Source organism: Leuciscus leuciscus (assembly GCF_965113295.1).
Source record: "Leuciscus leuciscus genome assembly, chromosome: 8".
Classification (NCBI taxonomy): Eukaryota; Metazoa; Chordata; class Actinopteri; order Cypriniformes; family Leuciscidae; genus Leuciscus; species Leuciscus leuciscus.
The window spans coordinates 20,038,972-20,056,191 of record NC_138732.1 but is presented as its reverse complement, the minus strand read 5'-3'; positions in this window follow the sequence as shown (position 1 = coordinate 20,056,191).

Genomic DNA, 17,220 nt, shown 5'->3' with positions numbered 1-17,220 from the left:
TTTGGGGCAGGATTATGGATTGAGACACACAGCTGAGAGGCTAAACTTACACTTTTCATTCCAGCTTCAAGGGGGTCTCGATACTTCCTAGAAGCCAGATTTCAGACCTTTCATTTTGCCCCTCCAATGAATGGACCATTAACTGATGATTCTTTATAGCTTTGTTTATGATGTGCAGTTAAGAATTAAATTCGCCCGAAAAAAAACTTTTGATTAGTTTTTTTTTTGGAGAAAATGTTTTGGTAGTGTGAAACGATAGAAGGAAGGAGACACACATGGCATGCTTAAAACGCCTTATTGGAGTATGTAAAGAGAGAGCAGTATGCCCCCTTCTGGCTCTCTTTTTTTCTCTGTTGTCCTTTCTTCTCTTTCTTTTTTTCCCTTCCGTATTTTGAAATGTGCGTTATCTTTTGATCTGCTCTCTAAGTAAGGGTCTTAGGATTTGTGAGAGTGATTGCCGACTGATTTGGAGGGACAAAAAATCTCCATAATAAGATGTTGGCAGCAAATGGGGGTCCAATAAATGCTCTATGTTTGCTGGTGTCTCCAGCTCCCCACAGAAAGCACTAGATCCTCTGCACTGCGCTGTAATCTGTGTGAACTGTCTTCTTCTTTGCCTTTAAAGAGCTCTGGAAATGTGACAGTACATCTTAAGAGGGCCACCTCAATATTGATATGGCTCACTTATTTTCCAGCTGAATGGAAATGAAGACGTTCTCAGAGGAGCTGTTTGATCTTGCTGTAAATTTGGGGCACAAAGAGTATTCTAGTTTTTACTACTGCTCTGCCAAAAGTGTGATACCAGACATCATCAACATCTGCATCTGACATGCATGGATGCTAGAGTCACCCTGTAATTCTCATCCGAACTGATCAGGACTATGAAATCGATACCTCCAGTCGGTTTCTATAGGGTGTATGCTGACCCAGTCGCTTTCGTAGCTGTAAGACAAACTATTACCTGACTAACCGTACCAAATAAACCCATCATCCTGGAATTGTGTATGTCTCTCCGTCCCCTTGCCCAGCACCCGGTGCCTCAAGCTTGAGCCGGCACTGGCACCGACGCCAGCCTGTGGTCCTAGGGACCAGTACTGGCAAGGGACTGGGGCGAAGAAAGAGACCTAGAGACTACTGGTGGCTTAGCATGCCCAAGCCGGGTGTGGGTAATTACGGCGGGGAGAAGCCGATTAGCCTAGACCCGAGCAGCACAGCGAGGGGGACGGGCCCACACCCAGCAGGGAGGGGAGTCTTGCCACGGCGAAGACCAATCAAGTGTAAAGCCCAGTGCAGACCCCCGGCCCTCAATTCAGTGGGAAAAGGCTTGGCTGGCGGTTCAGAGCACCGCAACTTTCACGGATTAGTTGAGACTCTATTCTGGCGGCTGAAAGGGGAACACAGCACGAGAGCGGGGCTTCAATGTGCGCGCTTGGGCTTGCACAAACACACACACACACACACACACACACACACACACACACACACACACACACACACACACACACACACACACACACACACACAGACAAAACCTCCCAACAGCTGGGGAGAGGGCTGCAGCCTGCACCATGTCACCATGGCAACGGCATATCTCACATTTGAGTCAAAATAAAGACACTTTGGGCTGGAATTGGAATATTTATTCCCCACCTCTAAAGTAGCATGTTCGCTTTACTCATTTACGCTGAGTGTCATGCATCCAACTAGCATGTCTTTAGTCTTTTTTCTGCTTTATATATATATATATATATATATATATATATATATATATATATATATATATATATATATATATATATACATACATACATAATATGCCTTAATCACATCTAACACAAAAGTTTGTTTATTCAATATGTATATGTGTATATATTAGGGCTGGGGGAATTAACGTGTTAATCTTTGCGATTAATTTCAGATGTTTTACGCATTGAAAAAAATATACCATTTAAAAGCAAAGCACCCAGGTGCGTGCAACATATATATATATATATATATATATATATATATATATATAATGTATATATATATATATATATATATATATATATATATATATATAATGTATGTGCGTGTGTGTGTGTGTGTGTGTGTGTGTATATATATAATGTATGTGCGTGTGTGTGTGTGTATATATATAATGTATGTGCGTGTGTGTGTGTGTGTATATATATATATATATATAAAAAATAAAATAAAATATATATATATATATATATATATATATATGAATATTTTCATTTATTTTAGATCATTTTAATCACAATGTCAAATGCCATGAAGGAAAGCAAGGCATTTACTCTTGCAGATCTAACACTAGCTGCTCAATGATTACAAGATATAGCCCTTCCAGGCTCATTTCAAAACCATAGCCTCTTACTATCCATTTGTTACCTATCATTTCGCTCTTATGTTGGAGAAAAAAAATCATACAGTTTGCCACTTTTCTGGTAAATAGTCCAAAAAAGCGCATTCTTTTTGTGTAACAATATCACTGCTTGATAATGGATGGAACACACACACGCTCACAGACACACACTCACACATGTCCAGTTTATCACACAATACCCATAATCATTCCACTACCCATCTGCCAGGCACAAATTGAAGCGGTGCACTTGTTATTATTCATATTTATTTATTTATTTTCTTTTACCTCAAATTGGTGACAGTGCATTTTGTTGGAACAATTTAAATTCTATTCTGAGTTATTTTACTGGCTGAATGACTATCAATCTGCCACTTTTAATAGCACCAAGATGCAGAGGTGTAATGGACATATGTGTAGAAATGGAACGATAACACCATTATCAAATAAGCTCCTCTCATTCCCAGCCAAGATAATACCTAATTGGACTTATTATCTAGATTCGCTCAAGTTGTTTGTACTGTTATCACAGACCGTGACAAGCAATTACATTTTAATCTACTACTGTTCCATTGATGCAAGATAAAGCTTTTTATATATTTTAAAAAACATGTTTATGTTTGTAACTGGTGGTTTTTACTTGTTGCCTTTTTCAAATACAACTGTTTTAAAGCACAGTTTGGGGCTCATTTTTATTTTTGAGTTTCTTCCACATTCTGTGTAATGGTCGCTGTTCAGCAGGCTTCTGATTGAAATCTGGCATTCTGAGATATGAGATGTTATGAGTAGAGGCCCCCACAAGCTTCCAGGGGACTCTTCTTGCTCTCTGTCCTATCATGTGCACTGCTGTCTGTGTGCACTGCTTATTGCATATGGACTTTGAAGTCTTGCTGTTCTCTCTCTCCCCCTGTCTCTTTATATCTCTCTCCCTTTCTCTTTGCTCTCGCCCTCTTTTCTCTCTGCTCTGGGTTTCTTTTGATGCATTTGCGTTCTATGAATGGTTTTCTTTAACGCCTGCTTCCCCATGCCTCTCTTTTCTCTCTGTAAAACAGTGAGTCTTTTTCCTTTCAAACAATGTCGATAAATTACAACTTGTCAAGTGTCATTTCCCTTGTTTACTGCCATTTTGGGCATCTTTTCCCTCCTGTTCCTCCCAGCGTTTCACATTTAATTGCGTCAGTAATACTCACGGAGTTCACCAGTGTGGCACGTTCGGCGCTCGGCTGTTATGGTGGGGGGACGGAAACTATTAAAATATTTTCCAGGCTTCAGGAGTTTTATGTGTGTAATTTGTGCGTACATACCCCACTGTGTTACCACCAACTACAAGAGATATAACAGAGTTAATGTAAAAAAAAGAAAAAAAAAAGACATCCAGTGTACATATACAAAAGTACAACATAGGTGTTTCTTAGGAGCCCCTGTTGTAGCTCTCCTATGCAAACCGCCTAATTTATTACATGTCAGCAAAAGCCAACAACCTTTTATTACCCAACAGTAATTTCCCATATGTTGAGTGTTTATCACCACTCAGGGAACAGAGGAGTAGGAAGTGCAGAACTGGTGGTTCACTGCAGACATGAGGTCTTAAATAAAGCTAAAGCTCCATAGAGAGATGGTCTAAATTACCATGGAACTCTGTTTTGGTATGTACTGTACTTGCGTTTCTAGTCAAGATTAACTGATAACAATAGAATAGAAACATTCTCTATTTTAACAGATCAAATTTAGTAGAACGAAGCTAAGCTGTATACTTTTTTTGCTGGCAACCAGCCTACTACTCTGTGAAGGTCAGTCTTCTCACTGAATTCACAGAAATCAGTATTCTATGTGAATGTATTCATTTGTTTGATAAGTAGCCATTGGATAATGAAAAGTCAGTAAAAAAACAACAAAAAAACACTTGGGCCATAACACCTAATGTCAGGGTCCAGACTACCCTGTTGGAGTTTATTTTGTGACATATCCCTAACAACAATTGGTAGCATATCGTTTATTGGCTGATGTCAGATTTTTAAAAACAATTATCAATATTTAATTTCGCATGCTTATTTTTCCTATTTTAACTATAAGGTGACCTAGTTTTTAATTAAAGTAAATAAATAATAATATATATACACTGTTGGATGTAATTTTTAGCAAACCTCAAAATGAATATCCATACTGTGCATTCTCATGTTGTGATGTGTTAATTCCTTTGTAGCATAAAAAAAAAAAAATGTAATACATTTTTTTCTATTGTATTTTGAATTCATTTATGCACAATAATGTGAATTTTAATATCGGCCATTTATCTGTTATTATCGGCCATAACATAAAAATAAATATTGGTATTGCCCAGAATTTTAATTTCAGTGCTTTCCAAGATATTATTTCTTTGATTTTAACCAAACATAATTGTCTTATTCTTAAGATACACAGGGAATCTTGTTTGTAACAGGTCCACAGGTCCACACATCCAGCGTCCCCTTGTCTGATTGAACAGCTGTAGATATGTGATATTATAGCAAATTTTTGGAAAAACATGAAAGCTTCTTCTGAATGTTTTTGACACTCTGAGATTTTCTTAGTCCAGAACTATGATTTGTGTGTGAAATCTACTTAAAGCCAAAGTGCTGGAATGACTGAAGTGTTTCGTGGGTGGCAAGAACTGCGAAGCATTTGAGTCAGCCTCTGTGTAGTGGTACACAGGTCTAGTCGAAGCACTATAAACATGTCCATGATATGCTGTCTATAGTACTGAGTTTGAGAATGGAGTTAAGGGGATATTAAAGAGTGTAATGCAAGCGGGAGAGAACAGAAAGCCGGCCTCGCCTATTGTTGGAGAATCCCACAGAGATGATCGATCAGCCAGCCACAGGTAGGCAGTCTGTAGAACATATGTGTGAACTGCCAAACGACAGCTGACACTCACAACACACACAAGTAAATTCATACACACACTCCTATATTAATCCCACTGTTTACCAGAGAGAAAAATGCTTATAGAAAAAGATGTTCTGTTCGACTCAAAATAGTTTTTGAAAGGAATAAAAAGACACAGGGCATTTCTTTTCCCCGCCGGAGTTGATTCGCTACCTCATTAGGCCACAAAATGGTCTCAGATCCGTCCATCACGCTCGCAGCATCCAGCAGCGGTTGATCTCAGAGGCTGCACAGTCCATTTCATTCAAATCCCCCCTCTCGCTGAACAACATGTTCCCGTTCTGTCTTTCGGTCTCTGGCCATGTACAGTAACTGCTGCTGAGCGTGTGCCAACAGTGTTTGATCAGATGTCACAAAGCATGACTGAAACGCAAGGGAACAAAGTCATTAAGACTCCAGCTCTCGTGTGCCAGGGCGAGTGGAAGTCTGAATCATCAGGTTCTGCTTTGAGCTCTGCTGCGATACTGCTACTCCTTATTCATAAAGAAATAGGTTAAGCCTTGATGTTTAAGTCAGAAGCAGCAAGTAAATCTCCTAAAATCTTCTAATGCTTGTTAGACAAAAGCATGGGAACACATCTTTTAGTTTGTCATAGCAAAGTCTGAAGTCCAGTGAATTTTCTCTTCTTTCCATTTTAATTCTTGCTTAAGTATTCTGTTTCTATCATTTTTGGTATCTTTACAGACATGCATTTATTAGTGAAATTCAAACTGAATGCCTGTGGTCTGATGTCAAAAGGATTCTGTTTCTTAATGAGAGAGAAACTATTGTTCTTCCTCAAACCTTAAGGGGAATTATCAGTCTTTACATGTGAGTGGATATATTTATCATAACTTTCCCATAATTGCTCATGCAACCTTCTGTTATGGATAATTTGGCTTTCTATATTATATTGTATGTTCATAGGGAGCCAGTGTGTTTTGCAGTAGAGTAGTACTGTAGTCGATCAGGTTTGTATTAGTTAGGTGTGGAGAGGAGTCACAGTCTGACCAGCAGCATGGGGGAGTTTTACTGGACCTCCGAAATGAAACAAACAGGCTTTATTTGCTCTTTCCTACTGAGACACAGGGAAATTATTAGCCACAAAGTGCTGCAATAAAGAATTGATTTTCCAGGCTTGATGAATCCAGCATGTTCCAGCTGAGGCTGCTTCTCCTGGGCAGCAGCGACTCACTTTATGGGCATTGAGAGCAAGAGAAACTGGAAATTGGATCCTTAAAAAAGCCCTACCTTTCACTGCAGGCATCATGCCATTCATATTCTCATATATTGATGTTAACTGTCTCCATAGTAGACATGAAGATCTCAGGCTTTTTGAGTAGGTGTTTATCTGGCTTGAGGAGCTGTTGAGAGAGGGTAAAGCACCCGTTATGGGACTGCTGAATGGTTACGTCTTGTTTCAGTAATAAGAGCTTCGTAATTATACTACTTTCCTGAGATATTATTGCAGACTCCTTTCATGTCTTAATTACAACACAGTGAGATCTGAAAGTTCAGTTGAAGCTTTTTTACGAGACCAAAGCAAAGTGAAATATTTTTAACTTTAATTTGTTATTTTTACAGTTGTGCTTATTAATATGGATCCCTGATTTACTTGTGTACTACTTGTACTGTATCCTTCTACTTGGTTCCTTAAGGCTGAAGTGTGTAAGATTTGCTCCACTAGCCTCACCAAACAGAACTGCAAAATATCAAACCGGTTCCACAAACATTGAGCAACAAATAGCTCCACCCTATTTGTCTAGCCAATATTGGTGTGTCGGGAATCTCTGGATGGTGAATTGCACACTTTAGCTTTAAGAGAGTAAATTACTGTTAGGGGTGCATTGTATTGGTTAATGATCAATATGAGATATTTTTATTTTTATTTATCTGTATATTTAATTGTCATTTTTAATTGTTCATTCTCAGCTCCACCATTTTTAAATTTTGATTTAGACCTTTGCCTTCCTATACTAAAAGTTCATCTTTAAAAAAACTGTTAAGTGTATCTTTATCAAATTGAATATCTATTTTTCATATTGTTCATTGTAATATTTTGATGCCTAAATTCACTTCTAATTGTAGTTGTACATCACAACAATCACATTATCTTGTATTGTAATCCAACCACTTATTTACCCTCACTTATCAAAAATATTGTTTAGTTCAGATCCAAGTGTGCTTGTGCTGTATTTACTGTACCATCACTGGAAAATCGTCCTTTGAAGATTCCTGAGAAAACGGATTAAGAATTTTTGAATTGCTTGAAACATTATAGTAAATATATTTTAAAGTTTTCTAAACATAGTCTTGATGAATCTCATCTTATGCACAGTACTTTGAAAATCAACCTGCTGTTTTTAAGCCAGCCCTGTAAGACAATACAATGCCAAGAGAGCATTCATCTCATGAAAGAACACTTTTTTCATTCTTTTCACCCACTTGTGTTCTGTAAACAGGTGGGTTTAGTCAACTCTCAATCCAAACAAGTTGGTGTTCCAAGGCATCATTGTTTCAATGGCCCTTACCACACTTTGACTTACAACAAAAAGGCAGTCAGTGACTTTAAGGACATATGCTCTTTAGGAAGCGTTCTCACTCAAGCTAAATGTTCATCCACTGGCTAATTAAGTGTTCAGAAAGAGGGCACATCAAAAGGAGCTGTGCATTTGGAATCGCTCGCACCGCCCCTCGGGTGCAGAGGTCAGCCCTCTTGGAGAGAGAAGTTAGGATATCCCAGCTCCAGACCTCTGCCTGGTAACCCCTCACCCCACCGGAGATATCAAAGCCCGGGGAGCAGTGGGATGCGCAGCCATCCCAGAACAAAAACAGCAACACTTCAAAGCGCCAGCTGGAAAAAGACATAAGAGAAGGGAAGAGGAGGAGAGAAAATAACACAGGACAGCCGATATCAAATTCCCTCTTATTCTGAGCATATTCCAGAAGATGAATATAATTAATATCTCTGAGTTGTCATGCGTCTTAAGTGCTATTGCTGTGCTGCGGCCTCACCAGAAAAGAATTGTACGATTTAACAGACATTGAGCGTTCTAGGCTATGGAAGAGAGAAGAAAGGCCTTTTTCCTTCATAATACCCCTAATGAAGTGGCTGCCGCTCCTCCAGTCCTGGCCGTGGCCTTCAGCAGCCTGCTCACAATCTGTTTAATGATGGAACGGGGCCGGCAAGTGCACCAACACTTCCCAGTGAGCCACAAAGGGAGATCACAACCCTCATTCTAGACAGGCAGAGGGGCTTAGTGCTCAACGACCTTATGAATCTGATCCGTGGTTGGAGAGGGAAGCTCCTTTCTGGAAGAGTCCACACTTAACCCTGTACCCGGTCAAAGAGCCAACGTCCATATCTGTCTCTCCAGCATTTTTGAAATGTCGTATTTCTCACTTAAAGGGATACTTAACTTTACTCACCCTTGTGTCGTTTCAAACCTGTACAAGTTTCTTTCTTCTGTTGAACATAAAAGAAGATATTTTAAAGAATGTTGGTAATCAAACAGTTGATAGTAGCCATTGACTTCCATAGTAGAAAAAAAATACTTTGGAAGTCAATGGCTACAATCAACTGTCAGGTTACCAGCGTTCATTAAAATATCTTCTTTTGTTTTCAACAGAAGCAAGAAACTCATACAGGTTTAGAACGATATAAGGATGAGTAAAGGGTGAGTAAAAATCCTTTAAAGGATTAGTTCATCCAAAAATGAAAAATCTCTTATTTACTCACCCTCATGTTTTTCCAGACTTTTATGGCTTTCTTACTTCAAGATATTTTATATAATGTTTCATCTATTTTTTGTGTTTCATTAAAAATTTTGGGTGAACTACTCTTTTAAGACTCGTATGAGATTTAATATCATGTATTTAACGACGATAATGCTCACTTATACTTTCCCAAAGCAGCCAGCTTTTCAGGCTTGGACTAAATGCATGCAAATTATTGACCACAATGGTACCCACAGCTGCACCCAAGCAGCCCGCCTCTTTCATGTGTAACCCTTGATCCCATCACCACACCACGTCATCTTCTCCCTGACATTGTCGTCCCAAAAGAGACATGCCCCCTTTGCCGCCACATCCAGAAGGACGGATGCTACATTTACGGCATGCTGTTGCTTTAACGAAATCCGCCAACCTGTTCAGTGCAGCCGTGCGACGTTTGGAGGGCCGGAGGAGAAGGCAAAAGCAAACAGTCCATTTCATCCCTCTTCTTTTGGGCCTATTCTGCTTATTGTGAGTCGAGTGTGTAATGTGGCGGCGAGGGGCGGAGGGAAAGTGGGTTAAAGAACATGATTGCTTTAATCTCAATGTTGTGCGGCTTTGGCCTTTCATGGGGCACTGAGGCTGTGTGATTCAGAGCTCTGGCCCCAGCTCCTCTCACCCGCTCATTGTTCTCTACAGAAAATCAATTCTCTTGAAGACCCTTTCTTAATCCCGTTTTTCGCCGGCCACAAAGGCCACTTGTGTGCGACCCTGCTGGACTATGGACTGGGATGATGTGGATGTCTGCTTGGATTCCAGCCCTTTCAGGTAATGCAGGCTCGCCCTCACTTTATAGTGCCAAGTGCAGGACTCGACAGGAAGACATTTGCGATCATAATTTCCTGTGGAGTGCTGGCCGGCCCCTCCCCCTCGGCTCACCCCATGCCCCCAGAATAGTTTTAATTAGGCCCGACAACCACAGAGAGGAGGGATCAGTCTGCAACAATGACTGTCCCTTTGAACAGAGGACACACTGACCAGAGCCTTTACTCTGCAGAGAAGCAGAGAATCAAATTATTATGCATCTCATAACTGTCATGCATAGAGAAGAAATAAATCACTATAAAGAAAAGGAAAAGTTCGTTTAAAACTCATGTGCCAAATTCTTAGAAATGCACTCTTTATGTTTGGTTTATATGGTTTTGAAAAATGTAAATTTAGAGACCCTAAAAGCGTCACGTCAAACTTTACTTAAGTTTTTCACAAATATTTTTCAATGGAAAGTATTTTTTATTTTATTATTCATTCATAAATATCTTTACTATTTCAAAGAGTCACACCACATGACATCCTGAACTAACTTGTCATTAAAAGGTCAAATTATCTTTTTTTTTTAAATATATATATTTTTTTTATTAATGTATTGACCTTGACACAGTCATAAGGGGATGAAGGGGTCGTTGTCAAGATATAATTTCCTTTTTCTTTTCTTTTTTCTGCATGTTTCTGCTGTTACTTGGACCACATTTTTCAAATATTGCTAAGTGCTAAAGCAGTTTTGTTTAAATATTTCTAAGAAATAACAATAAAAGTATTATGCTAAACTATGTTAGATTTTCTTTTCAAGAATTTAATCTTATTTACTTTTTTTACCCTGCCATTTTTTTTATGCCCCCTCTACAAAATAATTTGATTACAGAATTAAAAACTTCTCATTATAGATTAGAGGTGTATTAAAGTCATTATATGAGTGAATTGCTTTTGTAACACATTTTTGGCACACACACAGCACAAACAGAACACGTTTTTCATATATAATAAAATTGCTCGCCACAGTTTGAGGATGTCGATACATCCGTTTTTGATTAAATAGCTAGAATTCAATTCTTTCTATATATTCCCAGAGTATCCAGGGATCAAAACCCTTGTTTGACTGCTGGGAAAGCAGAAGCCAAACATCCAAACAGCTCAACAAACCCCCAGGCCCTCATGGTGCAGCTTGTTCATGTTTCAGGTAGAATTTTAGATGTCCTCTTGCCTGTTTGCTTCATGTTGGATGAGAGCATTCTTCACCTGTCAGGTACGGTCTTTGGACGGGGCCGGACATCTGCTGATCTTTATATCGAATTCATACATCAAAACCTGCTCCTTCTCTGTGACCGCAGGACTGCATCAGTCGGCTTTGATGCAGCATTTCTAGCGCTCTCCAAAGACTAAGAGCTGGCAAAGAACACATCATCTCTCCTAATTACAGTCGGTTATATCTCTAAAAGAAAAAGCAAAATAAACCTGATCAGGAAGACAAAGGAGTAAGTCTATGGAGGAGGTTTCATTACCCTTCCTTCTCTTTACCTTTCTCTGTGATTCTCGCTGAAAGGGAACAAAGACGGAACCCTACCGATTGAAAACTAGCAGAACAGTGAAACAACAGGACACAACTGATCACTCATGCATGGTTGGGATTAGGATAAAAGTATAAAGAGTGTGGAGAAGAAAGAGCACAACAAAAGAAACAGGGGACTGACTAACTTTTTTCTCTTTCTTTTGAGGTGAAAGGAATCAAAAAAGGAAGGTCTGGCCATATGAAAAGATAGAGAAAGAAAGATTAACAAATAGAAGCAGTCCTTTTTAGCCTCGGTATGCTTCCACTTCTATTTCTTTTAACTGCAAACATGAAAGGCGTGACTGAGGTCTCTGGCAACCGTCGTGAGGCGAACCCTCGGAAGAAGTTGTTACCAGAACTCTTCTCAAATCAACACATTTAACTTAAAGAGACTTGCATTTGTGCAAATCAAACTCCATGGGAATTTTGTCATGGCACAAGCACCGTTTATTGTGATTCCGGTTGACCAACTGGCTTGTGAAGTCTTCAATGTCACACCAGCTAACAAGACAGCCGTCCTTTACAGCCCCCGCCTGTACTAAGTGGAAATAATCCAGAAATACTTTGCACATCTAGTCTGCCTTGGCCTTCATCCAAATTGCACTCTATTCTTTTTAATCTCCCTTAATAAAAAGGAGGGGATAAGAGAGAGATTAACATCTGTGCCTTTTTTCCTCTGCCACGTTTGAGTAGACAAATGTGAATGAGGGGAGGTGATGACAAGCCCCTCTTTGACGTTGGCATCATTGAGGGGTCTGCATGGCGTCTACGCTCGGGGAACTTCACAGATAGGTGCTCTAAAGAGAAAGTGATGGAGCGTTTGGGTGTGTCAAGAGCTCTTCATTCAGGATGTGAGTTTGGCAGGTCACGCTCTCCACAGCCAATCGGGAACTTTAAAATATTGCCTATTAAATATTTAACTTAACTTAACTTTAACTTATTGATCTACCTACAGCTCCAGTTGGTAATAACTCCATTTAACAGATGCTCCTCGTGATGAAATGCACTCATGTGGGCTCTGCTAAACGCTCTGATATGATGCAGCTGTTTCGTTTTTACTGCTGGGATTTGTGTGACTTTCTCAGTGGCAGACTGTTTCTTACTACGCCTGAAGCTACGTGCTCATTAGCGTCTCAGTGTCATAGTGGACTCACAGCCATTATTCAGTAGTAGACGCACATTCTGTTCTGTGCTGGGGCCAAATGCAATAATACATGCACACTGCTCGTCAGCAACAAAGATCGAAGCATGAATTTTTAAATTACACACTCTAAGGTTTACTACGAATTACAAATATACTCGTTTCATCCAATACTTCGTAGGCTGGGCTCACTGCCCAGCACAAAAGGAATCATACAGCCTGCAGCTTCCTTTTAAAGACACATTTTATAGCGCTGAAGACATTTCTTGTGATAGATTACATTTTTTGGAAAGATGTTAGGCTGTAACAACAGTATTATCTCTCAGCCGGCAGTTGTAATGCCAATTATGAGTAATTATGCGTAAGATTTATGAGTAGGATGGCATCACATTGGTTTCATTTTTTGTTTAACTATTCCATAGACATTAAACACATGCTACTCTTGTTAAGTGATGTAAATAAGTGCTATAGTTATTTGATGATTCAGAGGCTAGATTTTTTTTTGGCCACAGCAATGATCATTTTCAACTATTTACAGTTGTCAGGAATGGAAGCCCATTTTCACCTCTGAGTAAAAAATCTGAAAGACACTGGGCCCTATTTTAACGATCTAAGCGCATGGTCTAAAGCGCAAGGCGCAAGTTCACTTAGGGCGTGGCATGTCCGAATCCACTTTTGCTAGTTTAAAGACGGGAAAAATGGTCAGCACGCCAGGCGCATGGCCTAAAAGGGTTGTCCCTATTCTCTTAATGAGTAATGGGTGTGTTTTGGGATAATTTACGTGCGTTAAACCAATCAGAGTCTCATCTCCCATTCCCTTTAAATGCCAGTTGTGCTCGCGCCATGGCAGATTCGCTATTTACATGTGGAAAGACCAGAGCGCAAACGGAACTGCTCGTGCGCGAGGTAAAAATGCGCAAGCAGGCCATCTACGGGACAAGCCGGATTCCACCATATCTTTATGTACACAATAATAATCTCTTACATTGTAATCCTTTTATTTGAAATATTTGCCATGTTTGTGTGCTGCTGTACGTGCATCCCTGTGTGTTTAATAAGCAGAGTGTACACGCGTTGTGGACCCGCCTATAGGCGCACATTACTAACACGCTCTTTAAATAACAAAACAAAAAAAATTGCGCCATTGACTTTAGACCAGGTTTCAGTTGGCGCAGTCTATTTCTGTTGACTCAAAATAGCAACAGTGTGCCTGAACACACCTCGTTTTCAGACCAGCACGCCCATGGGCGCACAAATGGGTGCAAATACACTCACCTAAAGGATTATTAGGAACACCATACTAATACTGTGTTTGACCCCCTTTCGCCTTCAGAACTGCCTTAATTCTACGTGGCATTGATTCAACAAGGTGCTGAAAGCATTCTTTAGAAATGTTGGCCCATATTGATAGGATAGCATCTTGCAGTTGATGGAGATTTGTGGGATGCACATCCTGGGCACGAAGCTCCCATTCCACCACATCCCAAAGATGCTCTATTGGGTTGAGATCTGGTGACTGTGGGGGCCATTTTAGTACAGTGAACTCATTGTCATGTTCAAGAAACCAATTTGAAATGATTCGAGCTTTGTGACATGGTGCATTATCCTGCTGGAAGTAGCCATCAGAGGATGGGTACATAGTGGTCATAAAGGGATGGACATGGTCAGAAACAATGCTCAGGTAGACCGTGGCATTTAAACGATGCCCAATTGGCACTAAGGGGCCTAAAGTGTGCCAAGAAAACATCCCCCACACCATTACACCACCACCACCAGCCTGCACAGTGGTAACAAGGCATGATGGATCCATGTTCTCATTCTGTTTACGCCAAATTCTGACTCTACCATCTGAATGTCTCAACAGAAATCGAGACTCATCAGACCAGGCAACATTTTTCCAGTCTTCAACTGTCCAATTTTGGTGAGCTCGTGCAAATTGTAGCCTCTTTTTCCTATTTGTAGTGGAGATGAGTGGTACCCGGTGGGGTCTTCTGCTGTTGTAGCCCATCCGCCTCAAGGTTGTGCGTGTTGTGGCTTCACAAATGCTTTGCTGCATACCTCGGTTGTAACGAGTGGTTATTTCAGTCAAAGTTGCTCTTCTATCAGCTTGAATCAGTCGGCCCATTCTCCTCTGACCTCTAGCATCAACAAGGCATTTTCGCCCACATGACTGCCGCATACTGGATGTTTTTCCCTTTTTACACCATTCTTTGTAAACCCTAGAAATGGTTGTGTGTGAAAATCCCAGTAACTGAGCAGATTGTGAAATACTCAGACCGGCCCGTCTGGCACCAACAACCATGCCACGCTCAAAATTGCTTAAATCACCTTTCTTTCCCATTCTGACATTCAGTTTGGAGTTCAGGAGATTGTCTTGACCAGGACCACACCCCTAAATGCATTGAAGCAACTGCCATGTGATTGGTCGATTAGATAATTGCATTAATGAGAAATTGAACAGGTGTTCCTAATAATCCTTTAGGTGAGTGTACATTTGCTATTTAAAAACGTGGCGCAGGACATGAAAATGATAACTGCGTCAGACTGAAACTAGTAAAAAACACACATTGCGTCGGGTGTAAGATAGGGCCCAAAATGTTAGATAATGTTTGTATTGATACTCAACTTCAGTTCTTATGTTAAAGGGATGGTTCAGAGTAAAATCAACCTAGGGTCCTTTGCACCATGACCTGGAGCCAAACACCCCCCCCCCCCCATAAGCCTTTTTCCCTTGGTCGAACATTATTAAAGTTAGAGCTTATTTAGGTCCCGTCCACACTACTGCGTTTTCGTTTAAAAACGGAGACCTTTTGCTACGTTTGCACCTCCCGTCCACACTAAAACGGCAAAAACGGAGACCCAAAATGGAGAAGTTTAGAAACTCTGCAGACCCGTTTTTCGTTTTGAATCTCCGGAGGGCGTTTTAGTGTGGACTGGTCAAAACGGAGGACTTTAGAAACGATGACGTAGTAGAGGCTCACGCTCGGCTCTATGATTGGGTGTCATCAGTCATGGCGTATATCTTTGCTAGCAGCTGTTGTGCAAGTAAATTCTGCATTTTACAATGCTATAACTGCCTACATGCGCCGGAGGCAAGCTATCATTCGAGCGATCTGTGACAATTCCCGTGTGCAGCGGCGGTACCGACCGTACATGGAGCGTCGGGTTTGGGTTAACCCGGGAAGAACCAGCGCATGGTGGGATAATTTTTATCAATGAAGTTGTGTTTACACCGGCACGCGCATGCCCAGTGTTGGTGAATGGTCACGTGATCCGCGTTTTCAGTCGTTTTAATGTGGACGGAGATCAGTTCTAATACGCAGCTAAAACGCTGGTGTGGACGGAGATCGTATTCGTTTTAATTCTCCGTTTCTAAACTAAAACGCAGTAGTGTGGACGGCCTTAGAGATATCAGCCGAATGGCTTAGTGCAGGCGCTAATGGATCCAAGGATGTATCCTGTAAATTACCCCACTAATAATGCCCAGAATGGTACAAAACTTCTACAGTAGCACAAATAGGTTCTGTACTCATAAAAGGAGGCATTGGAAAGTTTGTAAGTACATCAGGAGTTTATTTAAATAACACTTGCCTGATGGCTGAGGTCATGGTGCAAATGACCCTGGGTTGATTTTACTCTGAACCATCCCTTGAAAGTTGTAATTATGAAAGATTTAATTGCACAATGCTAGACATAAAGTCACGATTATGAGAAACACAATTGCAGTTGTGAAACAAAGTCGTTGTGAGAAATAATGTAGGGATGCACAATATACTAGCATTAGAATCGGTTATGGGCTGAGATTTTTTTAAACGTGTCCGAATGCAAGTTAATATATAAAAACACGAATTATTTAATAACACTGTTAAATGTAAATCTTGAGTCAATTTCAAAATGAATATCAGTTTTTCATACCGTACGCTATAATGTTGTGATGCCTACATTTACTTTAGCACTTACAACATTTTAGTGTATTTTTGTGTTTATTTCAATTCATTTATGTATTATATAACATATAATATCAGAATAGAATTTGACATCATCCATTTGGACATCATCCATTTATCGGTTATCAGCCACTGTTTTAATATTAGTGAATCCTTATAAAGTCTGGATTTGTGAGATATAAAGCAATATTTTGCAATTATCTTTTTATTTTATTTTAATCTGAGAAACAAGCTTTTATAATAAAATGAGAGTATCTTTCAGAATTAGATTTCAGGGAATACCTTACCAGCAGGACAAATCAAGTACTTAAGTAAAAGTACAGATACCCTGATACCTTATTACTCCGGTAAAGGTTTTAAGTAGAGGTTTTCTATTTGATTTGAGTAAAAATACAAAGGTACTAGATTTTTTATGTAATTAAGTATTAAAAGTAAAAAGTACTAATCAATGAATGTTTATTTTGTAATTTTAAAAACATATTTAACATTAATGTTATATTATATATTTTATATAATCCTACTGCTCAAAATACCTGGGGGAATTGCTGAGTCTAACATCATTATGAATTGTAAGTAGCCAGCACTAGTCATAAGGAAGATCAGTGGATGCAGATACATAATATGTAATGTGACATCACATAGGGCTAAATGCATAACATTTTAAAATAACGGCTATGCAGACATACTAGTTTCATTTAAAACAGCGGAGAAAAAAGCATGTGCAATCATTTTGTTATTTTAATGTTATGTTGTGTTTTGTGCT